This window comes from Odocoileus virginianus, chromosome 26, assembly GCF_023699985.2.
Source record: "Odocoileus virginianus isolate 20LAN1187 ecotype Illinois chromosome 26, Ovbor_1.2, whole genome shotgun sequence".
Classification (NCBI taxonomy): domain Eukaryota; kingdom Metazoa; phylum Chordata; class Mammalia; order Artiodactyla; family Cervidae; genus Odocoileus; species Odocoileus virginianus.
Window position 1 is genome coordinate 37,413,372 of NC_069699.1, and position 18,893 is coordinate 37,432,264.

The 18,893-nt window shown below is 39.3% G+C and overlaps 1 protein-coding gene across 16 annotated transcripts in view; it reads left to right on the forward strand.

Annotated features, from left to right (window-relative positions):
- The window catches only part of FHIT (fragile histidine triad diadenosine triphosphatase), a 1,472,927-nt gene that overhangs the window by 566,421 nt on the left and 887,613 nt on the right, over positions 1-18,893 (forward strand). For 2 of the 16 annotated variants that reach the window (XM_070455766.1, XM_070455765.1), the window contains exon 4: positions 8,154-8,247. The exons of 13 other annotated variants lie outside the window; for them this stretch is intronic. The gene's annotated coding sequence lies outside the window, so the exon portion shown is untranslated. Of the gene's footprint in view, positions 1-6,922; positions 7,098-8,153; positions 8,248-18,893 lie in introns of those variants that run through there. One more of the 16 variants, XM_070455778.1, reaches the window with a different exon arrangement.

The following is an 18,893-nucleotide window of genomic DNA, read 5'->3' on the forward strand; positions in this document are numbered from 1 at the left end:
GTCAGACGTGACTTGAGGTGACTTAGCATACATGTACACAGAGTTACCTGCATCCGTTTGAATGCTGATGTCTGCACCCTTATCTTTGCCCATAGTGGCAGATCAGCTTTCCCGCCATCAAAATGGGAAGAACAAGTCTTGCCCCCCGTAGTACAGTTCTTTCAAAAGAGCCCAGGCAAAGTGTGAGATTTAAATAGAAAAACAAAAACCAGATGATGACTTGCATAAAAAATGGAAGCATTGCTTTCCCATAAATCTAGCTCCAGGGTAGAAGTTTGGGAGGGAAGAATACCCTGGAATGTAGAAGAATGCCACTCTAGGTGGAAACAGGGGCTCAGAGGCCCAGCTTTTGTACCCTGTTTGAATTTCAGATGAGATGAAACCAGCAGCTCTGCCAAGCTGCGGTGCAAAGGCTTACATGGCTTCTCAAGAAAAGCAATTTATTTTAGATTATAGCACAGCAGCTATCATTTAAACTGCTAGCGATTGTAATTGAACTCAGAACCAACCATCTCTGTGAACACAGGGTGCAGTAATGTTACCCAGGCTTTTCTGAATAATGTGGATGCCAGGCCTTCAAGACAGATGGGCATGGTAGCCCCAAAAATCGAACCACTAGTATCTTGCCAGCCTTCCCACAACCAGCCTAGTTAAAAATACTTTCTGGGAAATGTACCTAGCTAGGTATTAAAATATGTACTTGCTATACATTTTGGAGATATTAATGTTAAACAGCCAGGAGGCAGCAATCTTCAGAAAATCAGAGAAGATGCGATTGCACTAGGAAACTTTTTGTTCAGTTTTCATCTTTATTTAAGATCATGACGGGGCTTATGAGGGGAGGGGTGAGGGGAGAGGGGTTGTGTGCAGGGACAATCCAATATGGAGAGAAGGGTCCCTTTTGATACTGGAAAATCTTCAATTTGATAATGAAGAACATGTGCCTACCCTCCAAACCTCAGAATGTCATCCTGTCATTAAGTCCAAATGAATGTTCAGTTCTGTTGTAGAAAAACGTTGTGTCTCATCTCCGTGCACTACCTTTGCTCCCTTCTTGTTGTAAATAAATCCAGGTAAACAAAACTCACTATTTCTCCAGAGTTGTCCAGACACTCAGAAGCAAAAATTTCATCCAGGTTCAACTATTTATTTTTGTTTTTAGTAAAAGAGCTTGAAATAGTGCACTTGTTCCTTTTATGACTTTCATTTTTGTTTTGCTTTTATGAAAGCAACAACCAGCACATAGTTTGCAAATTAAATAGTTCAGAAACACTTACAATGAAAATGGACAATTCCTAATGCTACCCTTTCCCTTCTCATTGCCCTTCCTAAATGCAAGTAAAAGTGATAGTCACTTAGTAGTGTCTGACTCTTTGTGACCCCATGGACTCTAGCCCACCAGGCTCCTCTGTCCATGGGATTCTCCAGGCAAAAATACTGGAGTGGGGAGCCATTCCCTTCTCCAAGGGATCCTGACTCAGGGATCAAACCCGGGTCTCCTGCATTGCAGGCAGATTCTTTACCACTGAGCACCCTCTCTAATCCATTCCTGGTTTTCTCTGCATATTTCTAATTAATCTTTTATCAATTTCACATGCTATATACCAATTTTCTAATAAGAAAGAAAATTTATCCTTATCACCTTTTCACATTTTCCCACTAATAACAGGACATTATTTGCAACTTCCATTGTCTTCCAACTTTTAATTTTTAAAATTTATGTGTTTTTAAATTGAAGTATAGTTGATATACCATATTCTGTGTTGCAGGTGTACAGTATAGTGATTCACAGCTTTTAAAGGTTATCTGTTTGTGCAGTAGGGTGTGAGTGCTCAGCTTGTCCCACTCTTTGCAACCCTTGGACTGCAGCCTGCCAGGCTCTTCTGTCCATGGAATTTTCCAGTCAAGAATACTGGTGTGGGTGGGTATTTCCTACTCTAGAAGATCTAACTAACCCAGGAATGGAACCTGCGTCTCTTCTCTCTCCTGCGTTGGCAGGCAGATTCTTTACTACTAAGCCACTTGGGAAGCCCCCTTCTCTTATGGTTATTATAAAATGTTGGCTATATTGCCTTATTGTATATATATATATCCTTGTATTAATAGCTTATTTTATACCTAGTAGTTTGTACCTCTTATTTCCTGTAACCACTGTTTGTTCTCTGTATCTGTCTCCTCATTTTGTTATATTCACTAGTTTGTTGTATTTTTTATATTCCACATATAAGTGAGTTCATACAGTACTTCTCTTTCTCTGTCTGACTTGCTGCACCTACCACAATATCCTCCAAGTTCCTCCATGTTGTTGTAAAAGGCAGAACTTTCATTCTTTTCATGGCTGAGTAGTATCCCATTGTGTGTGTATGCATGTATCTCACATCTTCTTTATCCATTCATCTGTTGATGCACACTTAGACTGCTTCCATATCTTTGGTCTTGACACTTCTAGGTCACATTTAAATGGTCTGTCAGTCTAGTCAGCATCTTTACCTTCTCTCCATAGATGAGGTATGAGTGCTCACATCCCTTTCTCCACTATTCTTTTCCCTCTTTCACTTTCAGTTCTCATTCAACTATACCATTATTTTTGCATTATCAAATTTAATTTACTTTTGCTTTGTCACCAGAGTGGTCTTTCTTTGTGTTTTTTTCCCAAAATTGAATGTAATGAAAAGGATTTGCATCATTATGACTTGGCTAAATTATCTACTACCTACTCAAATGGTTTCTATGATTTCAGTGTCACAACTCTTGTGATACACAAAGGAGCCTGTGTCTTGAGTCAGGTTCAAATGGATTCTTTTTCTTTGTCATTTGTCAAAATCATTCCATCTTCTAGTGTGTGTAATATATCTTTTAAGTCTTTCTTATAAGCTTATCTATGCTTGATATTAATGGAATTTCTGATGTCCTCTTGCCTTTCTTGAGTGCATGCCTCTGTCATATCTTCAGGTTTTCCAAAACTTTTGCTGTGCAAAGTCACTTCAGTCGTGTCCGACTCTATGCGACACTATAGACTGTAGCCAGACTCCTCTGTTCATGGAATTCTTCAGAGAAGAATACTGGAATGGCTTGCCATTTCCTTCTCCAGGAGATCGTCCTGACCCAGGGACTGAATGCATGTCTCCTGCATTGGCAGGCGGTTTCTTTACCGCTAGTGCCAACAGGGAAGCCACCCCATATTTAGACTTCCTATTCTGTGTTTCTCTCTATTTCTCATAGATCTCCACGTTTCTCTCATTTAGATGGGTTGTTTTCTAGATCTTCACTACTGTCTCTTAGCAGCCAACACTGCTACTGCTGATTCTGCTCCTACTCTGATCCTTCCCCTTCTATAGGCTATCTTTTCTGGGAAGAGTGGGGGTATTTTTAGGAGGCTGTTAGGAATTTCTCTGTAACCTCAGTTTTCTAACGCTTTGCAATTCATTCTCCTTGACATTGACTAGATTCCTGTGTTTCAAAGATTCATGCCTCCTGTTAACTCAGGGAAATTTTCTGTGATTTCTTGCCCTCCAGTTTTGTTTTTCTCATTCTGAAACTTCTATTAGTCCACATCTAGATCTCATGGATCAATCATTTATATATCTTACTTTTTTCTCACGTATTATACCTTTAATACATATTCTGGGAGATTTCTCTAAGTTTGTCATTAAGCTATCTATTGAGTTTTTTGCTTAGGTAATCATGGGTCATCGGGTAAAGAATCTGCCTGCAATGCAAGAGACATAGGAGATGTGGATTCGATCCCTGAGTTGGAAAGATCCCCAGGAGGAGGAAAATGGCAACCTATTCTAGTATTCTTGCCTGAAAAATCCCAGGGATAGAAGAGCCTGGTGGCCTACATTCCAAAGAGTCGCAGAGTTGGACACAACTGAGCAACTACGTAACAGCTCATAATTCCTGAGGGATCCTTCTTTTATCTGATTATTCCTTTTAAATATAACTTTGGTTTTGTTTCAGTTACCAAATCTCCTCAAGTGATTCTTGAGGATATTAAAAAGATTTTCTTATTTATTTATTCTATTATTTTGTAAAAATATATTAACTGATTTCATTACTTTTAAACATACTTATTTTATTATTTTTAAACAATGTTTATTTATTTATTTAGGCTGTGCTGGATCTTAGTTGTCACAGTGGGTTTTCCTTTGTGTCACTCGGGATCTTTCCTTGTGGCCGGCGAAGACTTTAGTTTTTGGCACACAAGCTCTGGAGCACGCAGGCTCAGTAGCTGTAGTCCCAGGGCTTGGTTCCTCCACCTTATGTAGGATCTTGGTTCACTGACTGGGTGTGAATCCTAGTTGGATTCTTAACCACTGGACCACCAGGGAAGTCTCTGATTTTCTTTTGTAAGTTTGTATCTTTTTTCCCTAAATTGTCATATTTCCATGGTGTCATGTTTTCTGCTATTTTTCTTGCTCATCTTATTTTCTATGCTGGCCTTTCTTGGCATGTTAGATTTCTGGTGATCTGTAGTTATATGTAAAAGAATAAGGTAATACAAGGGCTGTTTGCTAACCCTCAGAAGGTAGATGGGTCTTGTAAATGGTATGCTAAAAGGGTCAAAGTTTAGAGTGTGTGCATGGGAATGGGGTGGGGAGGATCTTGACTTGCTAGAGTGAGGTTTTAACACCCATAATAATGGTCTAACTTCTGCCCAGACAAATTTTTACTGCCTTGAACCTAGTGGTGGCTTTAGGTCAACCCACCTGGAGAGCCAGGAGGGCGGGAATTCTACGTTGTGTATACTGACTTGTAACTTGTAACCCTCTTTTCAGCTCTTCCACTCTCTAGTTTACTCACTAATTCTGAGAATTTAGTTTTTCTGGGGTGGTGTCAGGCGGTATGCTCTCTCCTTTGCTGAAACCCCTTTTTAGGTTGTGGTTTCCTTTGCTGTGGCTTCTAAGTCAACAGACTTTTATTGAAATCACTCACCTTCTAACAGCTTCTTCCCATTCTCTTTGTGGTTATGGGTTAACACTTATGGGCTCCTTTAGTATCATTTAGAAATAACTTCGGGTGAGAAAGGAGGTAAAATGGGTTTTCTTAGTCCACCAGTGTGAACCAGAGCACATTCTTTTAAAAAAGAGAGTGTGATTTTTTCATAAGCCACATCCTCCAGCTTTTCATTTTATTTTCAACAGTTTGTTAATCTGACACTTGGTCAGCAATCACAGAAAGTTGCATAAACATATCACTTACTAAATGGAGCCCATAGAACGTATACTTATGGGGGAAAAAAAGTGTTCTGCTATTTTCTCTGTCTCTTAACTGATTTTTCAAGGAGTTTTGTTTTCTTAGGCTTTAGTGAATTCAGAAAGGCTATTAACTTGCTTAAAAGTTGTATTTTATTTTATTTATTAAAGAAAACATAATTGGATGTCTTCAATAAAAATGTTTCTCTTCTTACTCAATAGATAAATGGGCAAAGACCTCAAGAGTAGATGTTCCAAATGAGAAACATAATTTGTAACAAATATATGATGCTGTTCAATGACAGATTCAAATTAAAATAGGGTAAGATTAACAAAGATTTTAAAATATGATAATTATTGGGAAAGCGCAATAAGATGAATACTTTTATATACTTTTGGTACAAACAAGAAAATTTGGTACCAACTTTCAGGTACTTTAAAATGTTTATAATACTTAAGCTACTGATTCCCCACTTTAGGAATTAAAATTAAGAAAATAATCAAGGATTAAGATGGAGGTTTACTTCTCAAATGCTTATTATAACATTATCAGTTCAGTTCAGTCACTCAGTCATGTCCGATTCTTTGTGACCCCATGAACTGCAGCACGCCAGGCCTCCCTGTCCATTATCAACTCCCGGAGTCCACCCAAACCCATGTCCATTGAGTGGATGATGCCATCCAACCATCTCATCTTCTGTTGTCCCCTTCTCCTCCTGCCCTCAACAGCAAAACCATAAATGACATAACATACAGAAAAAAAAATAAAATTTGGCACATCTATACCATGGAATACAGTCCATGTATACAAATAACTGTTAACTATTTAAATGCTTAGATGTAATTTAGATGAAAAGGAAATCTAGAAATGACATATATATTAATATATATCAATGACATATATATATTAATGACATATACATTAATGACATATAATGACATATATATCAACCATTTGAAAAGAAAAAAAAACAAGAAGGAACTATGCTGAAATTTTAACTGTGGTTGTCTTTTGTTGGTAGAATAGTGTGATGTATTTTCTTTCTCTACTGATTAATGTTTTGTTGTATTTTCCAGGTATTTTATACTGAATATGCTTGGGTTTGAGAGGAGAAAAGGGAAAAACACTTTAAATCATGTGTGTCTGAAAGTAAACCTTTTAAAAATGTCACCAAATGACCCATATGGCTTTACCATGTGAACTCTTTACCTTTTTCTATCACAGAATCAAGAGTGGATTGTATAAAGCAATGTATGAAGTGTTTTCCATTATTGAAACTATCTCTCAGATGTATCTGGAAAAGCTAGCTGGTATATTATGTTAGGTTTGCTGCTTTTCTCTCTGTTTCTCTATCTCACAAAGTCTGATTTATGTCAACATTAGCTACAGAAATATTCAGATTCTCGAGAAAGGGGAAACACAGTTTTATTTTTGACTGGAATTAGAGATGAAGTGATAAACAGTAGACTGTGAGGCCGACCCTCAGGTTTAGTCCTGACTGACTCACTTGGTGACTGTTCTGAGTTTTCTCTTGTGAAAAATGAGAGCATTGCATTGGATGGTCTCAAAGGTCCTTATAATTCTTTTGCTATGAATTTGCAAATATCTTACCCTGGCATAGAGCAGATGAAACTAAAATACAGAAATGACTCAGTGAGAAGCATGCGTTCTAGTGGTATGTTACTTTGCTATTTTCTGCGCTTTAAAAAGAGCACTTTGGCTTTGTGAAGTAGTAGATTTACATGTCCATTTGGAAGATGAGAAAAACAGAGACACTAATAAGCCCGGTGTAAAAGGCACAATTGCCGAGATTTCTAGCTGTATTTTGGGTCTTGGAGGGACATCCTTTGCTCTCAGAAGCATAGTACGGACTGGGGTATTTTTACCCACAGAATACAAAGGTAAGGTGGACAGATGATTTGTTTTGGTGCATTTGTTTCCCCTCCTCGATAATATGTATAGTCAGTGGAATTCTGTGTAAAAACAGAAATCTTTTTGGGACTGGTGCTAGTGCTTTGTTCAAGGAAAGCCTCGTGGGCCACATGGGCTTCTGCCTTTTCTATATATTGCTACTCTTCCTCTTGTCCTCTTTATTAAAAAAAAAAATCCAAAATAGAAACTGCTATAGTAGTTTTTTTTTCAGATTATGAAAGGAATGCCTGCCATTTTTGTAAAATTAAAATTAAAAAATCCAACACCACAGGAGAAGTTTTTTGAAAAATAAATATGATTTAGCATTCCACCACACAGTAATGACCTTAACTAATATGTGAAGGTATTTTCTCTCAGACTGTCTGCTTCACTTGTGCGCACATACACAACATTCAAAATCAACATAGCCAGTAACACTCTTTTGTAATGTTATCTTACAGTGTGCTGTGTCCATAGAGTTTTACATCGTCATCTGCATTTCCAGCATAGGATTGCCCTGTAGGGTGAAATGCTTAAATTTACGTACATCATTAAATTGCTTAAATTTACTTAAATCATTCCCCTTGATGCATTTTTAGTCTGCTTCTAACTTCTTAGAAGCAACACTGCAATGAGGAACCTTGTATGTATACGTGTGCAACCTGGTTCAATTGTTTCTCAAGCAGAATTTCATGGAGATGGAATTTCAGTGTCAGAACGTAGATACGTGTATGTGTGATATCATGGGTGGGCACGTAGGATATATGAACAGGCACCTGTGGTGCTGAACCATCCTCCTTGAAGGCTGTTCCTACTGATGCTTCCGCCTCTATCACCGCAGCTTTATTCCACTGCCCTTTGCTCGCCACACAGTGTTCCCTCAGATGTTTTCAGTAGAAGAGAAGTCCAGCAAACCCCCCTGAGAGGGGACTCTCTGGGTTTCATGCAAGTGTGACCTCAGTCAGGCAGGCCTGGTTCTGCTGTGCTCTTAGCAGGAGTGCAGGCTCTGCCCTTACTTAGTATTTCATCTTCCTCTTTATCCCTAGGGAAGTTTTTGCTGAACTGGAAAAACAGTAGGAGTGTTTTGCCTTCACTCCATCACCGAATAGCAGGTGTCCAGGTTCTGGTTGCCTGTTACATGTAAGTGCCCCCAATCCTGTTTTTCCTGCGTGTGGTTGGTGTTTTGAACATATTCAATGCTCTGTGTTTGTTATCTTTACTCGAGACTCCTACCCTCCCCCAATCACTTTATTCGTTACCTTCAGCCTTTCAACCTGGGGCTGTAGACCAGGGTGAAAAAAATACCAACGCACAATTGCTCTTAAGCTCAGAAAATTGATTTTCCCGAGTTTAAGCGGGCATCATGAGTTGTTAACCCTGTTAGAAAAATACAAGTTGGATTTATGATTCCCTTACACAGGTAATTGGGCTCTAATTTTAAATTCTGAGCCAATTGATTTACACTATATTGCATTATAACATACAAAAGTGCAGCTGAGTTCAGGTGATGTATGAATTTGAGCCTCTAATTATGCGATAAATTACTTTTGGTTCTTTAACAAATGATGCCTAGGTTGACATCAACCTGTCGTTGTTTCCTCTGTCTCCCCCTACTCTGTAACTTTCTCCTCTTTCTTCTCCTTTCAGCTTTTTTTCTTTCTAACCTTGCAAGGCTCAGGAATGACCTACTTCAGAAACCCAAAACCTGCATATTAAGACTTTAAAAGAAAAATCTGTGCCTCATCCCTACTCACAAACTCTTATTAACATTTCATTTCAACCCACAGTTTATTTCTGGTGGGTCACTATTTTTTTTTTTAAGTCTTTATTGAATTTGTTAAAATATTACTTGTGTTTTATGTTTTGGTTTTTTAGCCATGAAGCATGTAGGGTCTTAGCTCCCCACCTAGGGATTGAACCCACACCCCTGTGCATTGAAAGGGCAGAGTCCTAACCACTGGACTGCCAGGGAAGTCCCTCTGATATGTCACTGTTGTTGCATTGCTTATGATATTTGCTACAAGCCACCAGTTATGTAAGTTGCTTTCTTGGTGTAAGACAGTTTCTCCAGGAGATTTCTTTTGGAATTTCAATACTTGTCCTTTCCACGAGATCCTACTGTTGGTGCCTTTAATAGTCTAGCTTTATCCTTTTCTTTCCCCCCACTTTGTGATAGTTTCCCCATTGTATTTATTTTTAGCTGGTTGCATTTTATATATTTCTGCAAGCATATCAAGTTGTTTATAGAAAAAGGGTTGAGTATAAATAAATAACACATGCTGCTGGAGCCAATTTCTGGAAGACTTGAGTTATCCAGAAATCAGAGGTACTTAATTGGAATCTGTATCTCAAACTTTGCCTTCCTTTGGCAAGTCCTTGTTATTTTGAGTAGGGAACTAATTTAAATGACGCTTTGAGCATTTGTCAGAGAGATTAAGAGGCAGAAGGAAAGGGCAAAGGAAAAAGCATGGTTGTGGAAGGAACCCTTGACGGGGGCGAGAGATTCATTCCTTCTGGGAGGCTGTAGACAGATCACTTGCGGTTTCTCTCACTTCCCTCTGCAAAATCATTTCCTCAGTGTTGAGGCCCTTCCTAATTTAAGGAGTCTATATTTAAAGTTTCTAACTTTGGAGAAAATTCTAGCTCCTGATTCATTATTACTTTTTGTGTTGCTTTTAATTCTCATCCTTCCTAAAAACAAATTAAATTACCTGCTGGAGAGTATCAGTATTAAAACACTCAGCTCAACTGGCTGGTGACCCTGAAAGAAATATTTTTTTCCTTGTTCTGCAGAAAGTAAAGATACTGGATTCTTTCACATGCCTTTCCACCGGTATAGGGGGGTTTGTTTTCCTGAGTGTTCATGGTTAAAGGGATATTTCTATGGAGGACCACGTAGGGTTATGAAAGAAAGATATGAGGGGGCAGAGGAAAACTGCTGGGAAAATCAGTGTTGCATTAAAATGAAGAACTTCTGCTGCACCCAGGACCACTTCGTGAGCATGTGCAATTCTGAACTATTTGAAACATAAACTAGAGCATCATAATTGCTGTATGATAACATTGAAGTTTTTGCTACTTGTGCTTTGGGTTACTTAGAAAGAATATTTTCCTTTTTGGTAAATTGTTTGGAGTAATACAGGACAGAAAGTGTTCTAGTTTAAGTCAAGGCCAAGTGAAGCTAGTGAAACAGTTATCTTATGTGTTTTTCCCCTATCTTTACCCTCTAGCTTTCATTACTCTGAGTAATTAAGTAATTTCACCCTCTTGCTTCTCAGACCATTGGTGAGGTTTTTTCCTTTCAAAAATCTGAATATTTTTTGTGGTTTCACATTTGCTGACTCCCTCTAGGTTAAAGAAGTTTCCTCTCCTAAAACATAATCAAATTCTACTTTTTATAAAATCCTCTTAGAGAATCTTTTAAAATGTACTTTTTGGCTCATTATTCTAGTTGTTGTAGATGTTTGAGCATATATGGAAGTAAAAACTCTTAAAAGGGATTGAGTCTGGAAGTACCTTATGTTTTATTGTGAATAGATCTAAAGTTTATTTTTCAGCAGCCCAAGATAAAAGGTTGATGGTTAGATATCTGACTTAACTGTATACTAGAGAATTATTATTTTTAAACTTAGGCAGTTTACAGAATGCTTTCAGCTGGACATGGACAAACTAGATTTAATATCACATTTTCACTTTGTGATTTATATATATATATATATATATATATATATATATATATATACACACACACATATATAATTTTTTTACATTGTTTTCCCACATTATTTTTCCCCTTAGGATATAAGAACTAGGACTTCGCTAGATTTTTCTGGTAATTGCATGTTCTCTTAGCTGCAAATACTGTTAAGTAGCTTTTTAGAATATAACTCTGAGCTGGTTGTTTAAAAATATTTAAAAATCGTTCTATTAAAAATTTGACCCAAATTTGGTAAAGCTCTTTCTGACCATCTGGGCTTTTGTAAAAGTTGTAAAATGTAAAGAAAGTGAAGCCACTCAGTCCTGTCTGACTCTTTGCGATCCCATGGACTGTAGCCTACTGTGGGTCCTCCGCCCATGGGATTTTCCAGGCAAGCGTACTGGAGTGGGTTGCCATTTCCTCCTCCAGAGGATCTTCCCAACCCAGGGATCAAACCCAGGTCTCCCTCATTGCAGGCAGACACTTTACCAGCTGAGCCACCAGGGAAGCCCTGGACACTCCTATCAGGGATGTCACTGACAGCTAGTAATTTGAGAGTAATTTAATGTATAAGGAATATTTTGCAATGTTAGTTTAAGTCTGCATATTTCAAATAGTTTTTTTTCTAATCTGAGAATGTATGAAATGGAAAATTCTCAAGGTATGCTTTTTGTTATAAAATCTTTTATAATGATGGTTATCACCCAAATCAGCAGTGATCAGTGAGAGCTGACGATTACTATTGAATTAGGGAGTGCTAGGGCTATGAATGGAAGTTCCTGACATTGTATAGGAGACAGGGATTAAGACCATCCCCAAGGAAAAGAAATGCAAAAAAGTAAAATGGCTGTCTGAGGAGGTCTTACAAATAGCTATGAAAAGAAAAGCGAAAAGCAACAGAGAAAAGGAAAGATATTCCCATTTGAATGCAGAGTTCCAAAGAATAGCAAGGAGAGATAAGAAAGCCTTCCTCAATGATCAATGCAAAGAAATAGAGGAAAACAACAGAATGGGAAAGACTAGAGATCTCTTCAAGAAAATTAGAGGTACCAAGAGAACATTTCATGCAAAGATGGGTTTGATAAAGGACAGAAATGGTATGGACCTAACAGAAGCAGAAGATATTAAGAGGTGGCAAGAATACACAGAAGAACTATACAGAAAAGATCTTCACGACCCAGATAATCACGATGGTGTGATCACTCACCTAGAGTCAGACATCCTAGAGTGTGAAGTCAAGTGGGCCTTAGGAAGCATCACTATGAACAAAACTAGTGGAGATGATGGAATTCCAGTTGAACTGTTTCAAATCCTGAAAGATGATGCTGTGAAAGTGCTGCACTCAATATGCCAGCACATTTGGAAAACTCAGCAGTGGCCACAGGACTGGAAAAGTCCGTTTTCATTCCAGTCCCCAAAAAAGGCAATCCAAAATGCTCAAACTACTGCACAATTGCACTCATCTCACACACTAGTAAAGTAATGTTCAAAATTCTCCAAGCCAGACTTCAGCAATACATGAACTGTGAACTTCCAGATGTTCAAGCTGATTTTAGAAAAGGCAGAGGAACCAGAGATCAAATTGCCAACATCCGCTGGATCATTGAAAAAGCAAGAGAGTTCCAGAAAAACATCTATTTCTGCTTTATTGACTATTCCAAAGCCTTTGACTGTGTGGATCACAATAAACTGTGGAAAATTCTGAAAGAAATGGGAATACCAGACCACCTGACCTGCCTCTTGAGAAACCTGTATACAGGTCAGGAAGCAACAGTTAGAACTGGACATGGAACAACAGACTGGTTCCAAATAGGAAAAGGAGTACATCAAGGCTGTATATTGTCACCATGCTTATTTAATTTATAGGCAGAGTACATCATGAGAAACACTGGGCTGGAAGAAGCACAAGCTGGAATCAAGATTGCCGAGAGAAATATCAATAACCTCAGATATGCAGATGACACCACCCTTATGGCAGAAATTGAATAGGAACTAAAGAGCCTCTTGATGAATGTGAAAGAGGAGAGTGAAAAAGTTGGCTTAAAGCTCAACATTCAGAAAACTAAGATCATGGCATCCAGTCCCATCACTTCATGGGAAATAGATGGGGAACAGTGGAAACAGTGTCAGACTTTATTTTTGGGGGGCTACAAAATCACTGCAGATGGTGATTTCAGCCATGAAATTAAAAGATGCTTACTTCTTGGAAGAAAAGTTATCACCAACCTAGATAGCATATTTTTTGTTTGTTTGTTTGTTTTCCATTTATTTTTATTAGTTGGAGGCTAATTACTAGATAGCATATTAAAAAGCAGAGACATTAGTTTGCCAACAAAGGTCCATCTAGTCAAGGCTATGGTTTTTCCAGTGGTCATGTATGGATGTGAGAGTTGGACTGTGAAGAAAGCTGAGCACCAAAAAATTGATGCTTTTGAACTGTGGTGTTGGAGAAGACTCTTGAGAGTCCCTTGAACTGCAAGGAGATTCAACCAGTCCATCCTAAAGGAGATCAGTCCTGGGTGTTCATTGGAAGGATGGATGCTGAAGGTGAAACTCCAACACTTTGGCTACCTCATGCGAAGAGCTGACTCATTGGACAAGACCCTGATGGTGGGAGGGATTGAGGGCAGGAGGAGAAGGGGATGACAGAGGATAAGATGGTTGGATGGCATCACCGACTTGATGGACATGAGTTTGAGTAAACTCCGGGAGTTGGTGATGGACAGGGAGGCCTGGCGTGCTGCAATTCACGGGGTCGCAGAGTCAGACACAACTGAGCGACTGAACTGAACTGAACTGAACTGAGGGCTCTTATATCACCCTTAACTGGTTGAAATTGTTACTATGTATTTGATATAAAATATCATATACACACATGTATGTATGGGCAGGTAGGGAACTGGCTGTTAGAATGGGTCTCTTCTTGTCTCAGTTTCCACTGAGGCACCTGTAAACTAGCTATTGAAAGACTAACTCTTCCACACGTAGACTGTCTTGAGCCTGCCCCATGGGTTTTGAATATATGAGTCAAGAGGAGATTAGAGACAAAGTTTCTTTGGAGAGACTCATGGTCATGCAATGAGTTGTCACCACATTTTGGGAGAAACAGTAGTGAGTACTGTCTTGTAATGTCAGGGTCAGAAGAGGTCATCAAGAGGACTAATCAGAGAGCTCTGAATTGCACTTCTTGCATTTGGAGGACCGAGAGGCCCAATGTCTGAATCAAGCCTGAGGAATTTAGATTGGGCCACACACTGGGGTCTAACTCACCCTAGGAAATCTGAAACACAAGGCAAAGATAGGTTGGCCAATTGTGTGGGGACTAGCCTGCTTTCCCCATTTTTGTTCAGGGCATGAGATATGTGTTTCCTAGGGACCAGATATGTACTCTGCAGAGGAGAGAGACAAGGAGGAATCATTTTGAGTCTAGTTCATTATGGTAACAGAAGGATAGGATACTGATAGGTATCCTGACAGGTATAGTGATAGGACAGGTCCAAGGCAGATTCCTCCATGGGAAGAGGGTCACAAACAACAACCTAGAACCTCTGGGAAACCTTTACAGAGTCCCTCAGTCCCTCAGGAGAGTTCAACATGAGCTCTCATTATCTGCCAGATATAGACATGACTCCTGGATACATACCCAGACAGGAGAGACCCAGAGAGAGCAAAGCCAGCTTGTACAGAAGCTGCGTGAGGAAGAGCTCTCCTGTCCTCTAATTTCTTCAACCTTGGGAGAATCTGAATAATAGACAGTGGAGTGAGGGAACAGCAAGGGGGATGTGGCCGAGAAGGAGAAAAACACCGTGGTCATCACCGCACTGCAGGTTTTCAGTGTGAAGCAGAGCCAGGCTGGGAAGGGGAGAGACAGGGGCAAGGATAGCAGTTTGACTAGTACATGGTTTTGAAGCTTCTATTTTCTGAATTCACACTGTATTTGTAACCCAAAGGTATTCTAGAACTGGGCATTACTTGAGGAAGTTAGTGGGAAAATATGGTCACGTTTGTATATATATATATATATTTTTTTTCTTAAAAAAAAAAAAAAAAAGCCTGACTGCAAGGTTATGTGTGCATAGCATGTACATGGAAAGAAGAATACAAGTAGCTTGGTTTCATCAAAACACCTTTTTGCATTTGTGATCCTAGATCTAGGATTTACTTGGTACAGTCAGGAGGTTTTGACAAGTGTTTGCCACTTTATTATTCATTTAACAAATAAATTGTATCTTCTGGTGTATTTTATCTTGGGTAACTTAGAAACAATATGTAAACTTCCAAATCTTTCTTTGTGTGAAAAATTTTCCAAATACAAGGAGAACTTGGGGTTAGTTTTAAATGTTTTAAAATCACTATTATGCAACATCCATCTGTCCACATGTGTAAGTAAGCATTCGAGTCAAGTTAATCAAGGTTTAAGTTACTGCTCCATGATTTATTAGATGATTAACCTTGGGAAATCTTGGTATTTCAAGTCCAGTTTCTTAATTTATAATGTTTACCAAATTTTGCTGCAGAGATTGCCAGAACTTATTCAAATGCAGTGTCAGAACTGGGTGGGTGGGTGGCATTCTAGGTTCATCACCCCTGGTAAGCCAAGAGCAGCTCTTTTTCATTGTGCCTGATACTGAGCTCTCCTTAACATTTCATTTATAGTAAAGGTTTCATGTCTGAAGATGAAGTTTTTGAACACTGTCTTCCTGCTTCTTGGATTGTCAAGATTAAAATGAGATAGATCAGGAAGAGGAGGCAGAATGATAACTGCTAAAAGCTTGGAAACAAATCCCAGCTCTGGCTGTGTAGCCTTCAACAAATTACTTAATCTCTCTGTGTCTGGGCAAAGTACCTTATCGCATGAGATCACATAAAGAGTCTGCATTAGCATAGCACCCCCGCTAGTATTCTTGGGCTTCCCTTGTGGCTCAACTGGTAAAGAATCTGCCTGCAATGTGGGAGACCTGGGTTTGATCCCTGGGTTGGGAGGAAGATCCCCTGGAGAAGGGAAAGGCTACCCACTCCAGTATTCTGGCCTGGAGAGTTCCATGGACTGTATAGCCCATGGGGTTGCAAAGAGTCAGACACCACTGAGTGACTTTCACTTCCCTGACCTAAAACTTACTAAGTGTTGTCATTGTTATGTAAAACTCCTTGCACAAAAGCTACCACATAATGTGTTCAACAAATGTCAGCTTCCTTTTCTACTCTCTTGTCTTTCATTCACTGCACCCTTTCTGAGTATGTGTAAGTGCAGTTCGCTCAGCTAAACTTTATGGGGATTCAGAGATAAATAAGGTACCAGGCAGGATACATGAGTATATAGCTCCTGACACATGTGACAAATAGGCTTTGAATTGGATATAAAACAAAATGGAAATTTGACTGATTTTATTAGTCATAAAAGACGCATTTAAGCATTGAAATCATGGAAGAATTTATTGCTTACCAATTAGAATCAAAGTTTTAAGACCTTTTTTAAAACCTCACTTATCCAGAAATATACCCACTCATTCTAGATTAATTGAGAATTCTAAAGTCCTTTGAGTTTCAGCTCCTCTTGAAAACCTTTAAAGAATTGTGTGGTTAACTTCCTGCATTAGTAAATAGGACCTAGGATATGGATTTTTTTTTTTCTTTTCTGGAGTACTTATAAGTAATTTCTTAAAACAGCAGTTATATAAATTACAGTCTATGAGATTAAGTTGGATATATGTGAGTCTTAAACATAATTTAAACACTATTTTTTAAAAAATTTCATTAAATATTATTTTTTAAAACAGGATATAAGAAAAAAGTGGGGTAGAAAATATCAGCTAATTGAAAGTTCCCTGTAATTTAGTTCTGGGGACAAAAAAAAAAAACACCCTACAGTATTGCATTAAAAGAATAAAACAAAATTCAGACTATTCCTTGAATGGAAGAATGTTCTCTTGTAGTGAAGACTCATTCATTAGTCAATAATTGGTGCCTCCCATGAGCCAGATAGTACATGAGGTCCCAAAACATGAGCACATAAAGACGCACACAGTCCTTACCATGTGAAACTAACGATTCAGCCAAGTAGACAGAGAGTCATACCAAAGTATGTGAAAGCTCTTCCGTGAAGAAAAAGTTCTGGGTCTTACCGGAGTGTGCCTTGGGGTTTTTGAGCTCATTAGGGAAGGCAAAGCTTTCCTTGGGAAGTGAAAGTTGAGATGGAAGTAGGCATTTGCAGGAGAATGGAGAGAAGCATGTTAAGTGTAGAGGGCATGTTTGATGCAAAGCCCGCGGTGGGAGGAAGCAGCGTTGGTGTCACTAGCCAAAGCAGCCCCCCATGCCCTGGGAGTAAGGGTAGCAGTGCTAGGAGTTGCCCATGGGAGGGCAGGGCAAGGCCAGTCCTTTAGGGACCAGCTGGCCAGAAGGATTCCATCCTTAGCCGCACAAGGTGATGCTCCTCCCCATCAGTCCTTGGAGTTGGGTTTCCACCCATGATGACTCGACTCTGACTTTTCTTTAATAGAAAGATGGTTAAAGCCCCATGGAAAATACAACCAGCTTTCTCTACTTTTCTGTCCATGTAGCTTGGAAGTATTTTATGTAGAAGAAAACTTTTTAATTTACAAGTCAAAGTCTGAGCAGGCAGGGCTACTTAACAGAATGTTCTGTGTATATAATTGTGAAACAATCTTTGATTTCTTGTTCTCAGGCCACCTGTAAAATGCTTAGAAATATTCCCATTTTAACTAAGGATCTGAAGCCGTAGGTCCAGCTGAATTAGAGATTTCATCAAATAGCCATAAGTTCTCTTTGCAGATTTGAAGACCTTATCTACTCCATGGGAGGAATTCTCCACCCTCTGCCTCCTAGTCTGTTAGACAACCTGCCCTTCCCCGCTCTTTGACCCAGGAGACTGACCTCGGTAGACTCCACCTGGGCTGCCATGACTGCAGTTTCTAGTTTGTTTCAGTCACTGGGAGATCCTGGAAATAGATGAGGTGACAGAGAGAGAGAAGGCGGTGGGAGGGCCTTCTCTCCGCAGCCTCCCTTCCCCTCCACGTCTCCAGCTCTTGGTGGTGGTTGCAGCCTCACTTATCTCATGAGGCTCTGGTGACACATTGCCTCCCTTTGCTCTTTTAGACTAAGAGAGGTAAAGACCTCATGCTGCAGGTAGGTAGTCCCAGGTATCTCAGCATCCTTAACTTGTGACCCTACCTGCACCTCTGAAAGGAGTTCCTATATTTAATTTTCTTCAAAGTTGCAGTCGAATGTGACTTCTGTCTGCTGAGATTCTGACTGATACCATCAGAATCTGTTTTCGGCTTCCTGTTTTATTCTCCCCCTCCTAATACATGGGTAGGCTTCTCAGTTGGCGATAACTGGGGACCAGAAAAACAGTGGTGAAATTCCCTGGATAACGTGCACTCCCTTTCCTCACTTTGGGCTCAAAATAGACCTGTCTCTGGAGGAAGGAAGGGCACTGTTTGTCATCATATATCTGCCTGGCTGTCATTCAGAACCTAATTGGACTCTCTTAAATTTCATTCTGTTCCTCCTTGTCGTGTTTCTGGGCCCCTGAGACCTTTCTTGCAATGTGTGTTCTGAAGCAGGACATTTTGATGCAGCCATTTTGATGTGAACATTTTGATCTGCAGAGTGCAAAGAACAGGATTTTGGTCATATGCACAATAGATATTGGCACACATTCTCTGACTCTCTGCCCCATCCCTGAACTTTACCCTCACTTTACATTCTTTTTTTTTTTACCTTTTTAAAAATAAAAATGACTAATATATTTTTTTTTTCCTGAAATACTTTAAAGCAAGGGTCTCCAACCTCCGGGATCTAATGCCTGATGATCTAAAGTGGAGTTGATGTAATAATAATAGAAATAAAGTACACAATAAATGGAATGCGCTTGAATCATCCTGAAACCATTCCCAAGCCCTTCATCTGTGGAAAAATTGTCTTTCACGAAACTAGTTTCTGGTGCCAAAAAGGTTAGGGACCACTGCTTTAAAGTGAATCCTATACATCATATCATTTCACCCCTAGGTACTCTTTATGTTTCTTTAACAGATAAGAACTGCAACTATAGTACACACACAGTGAAGTG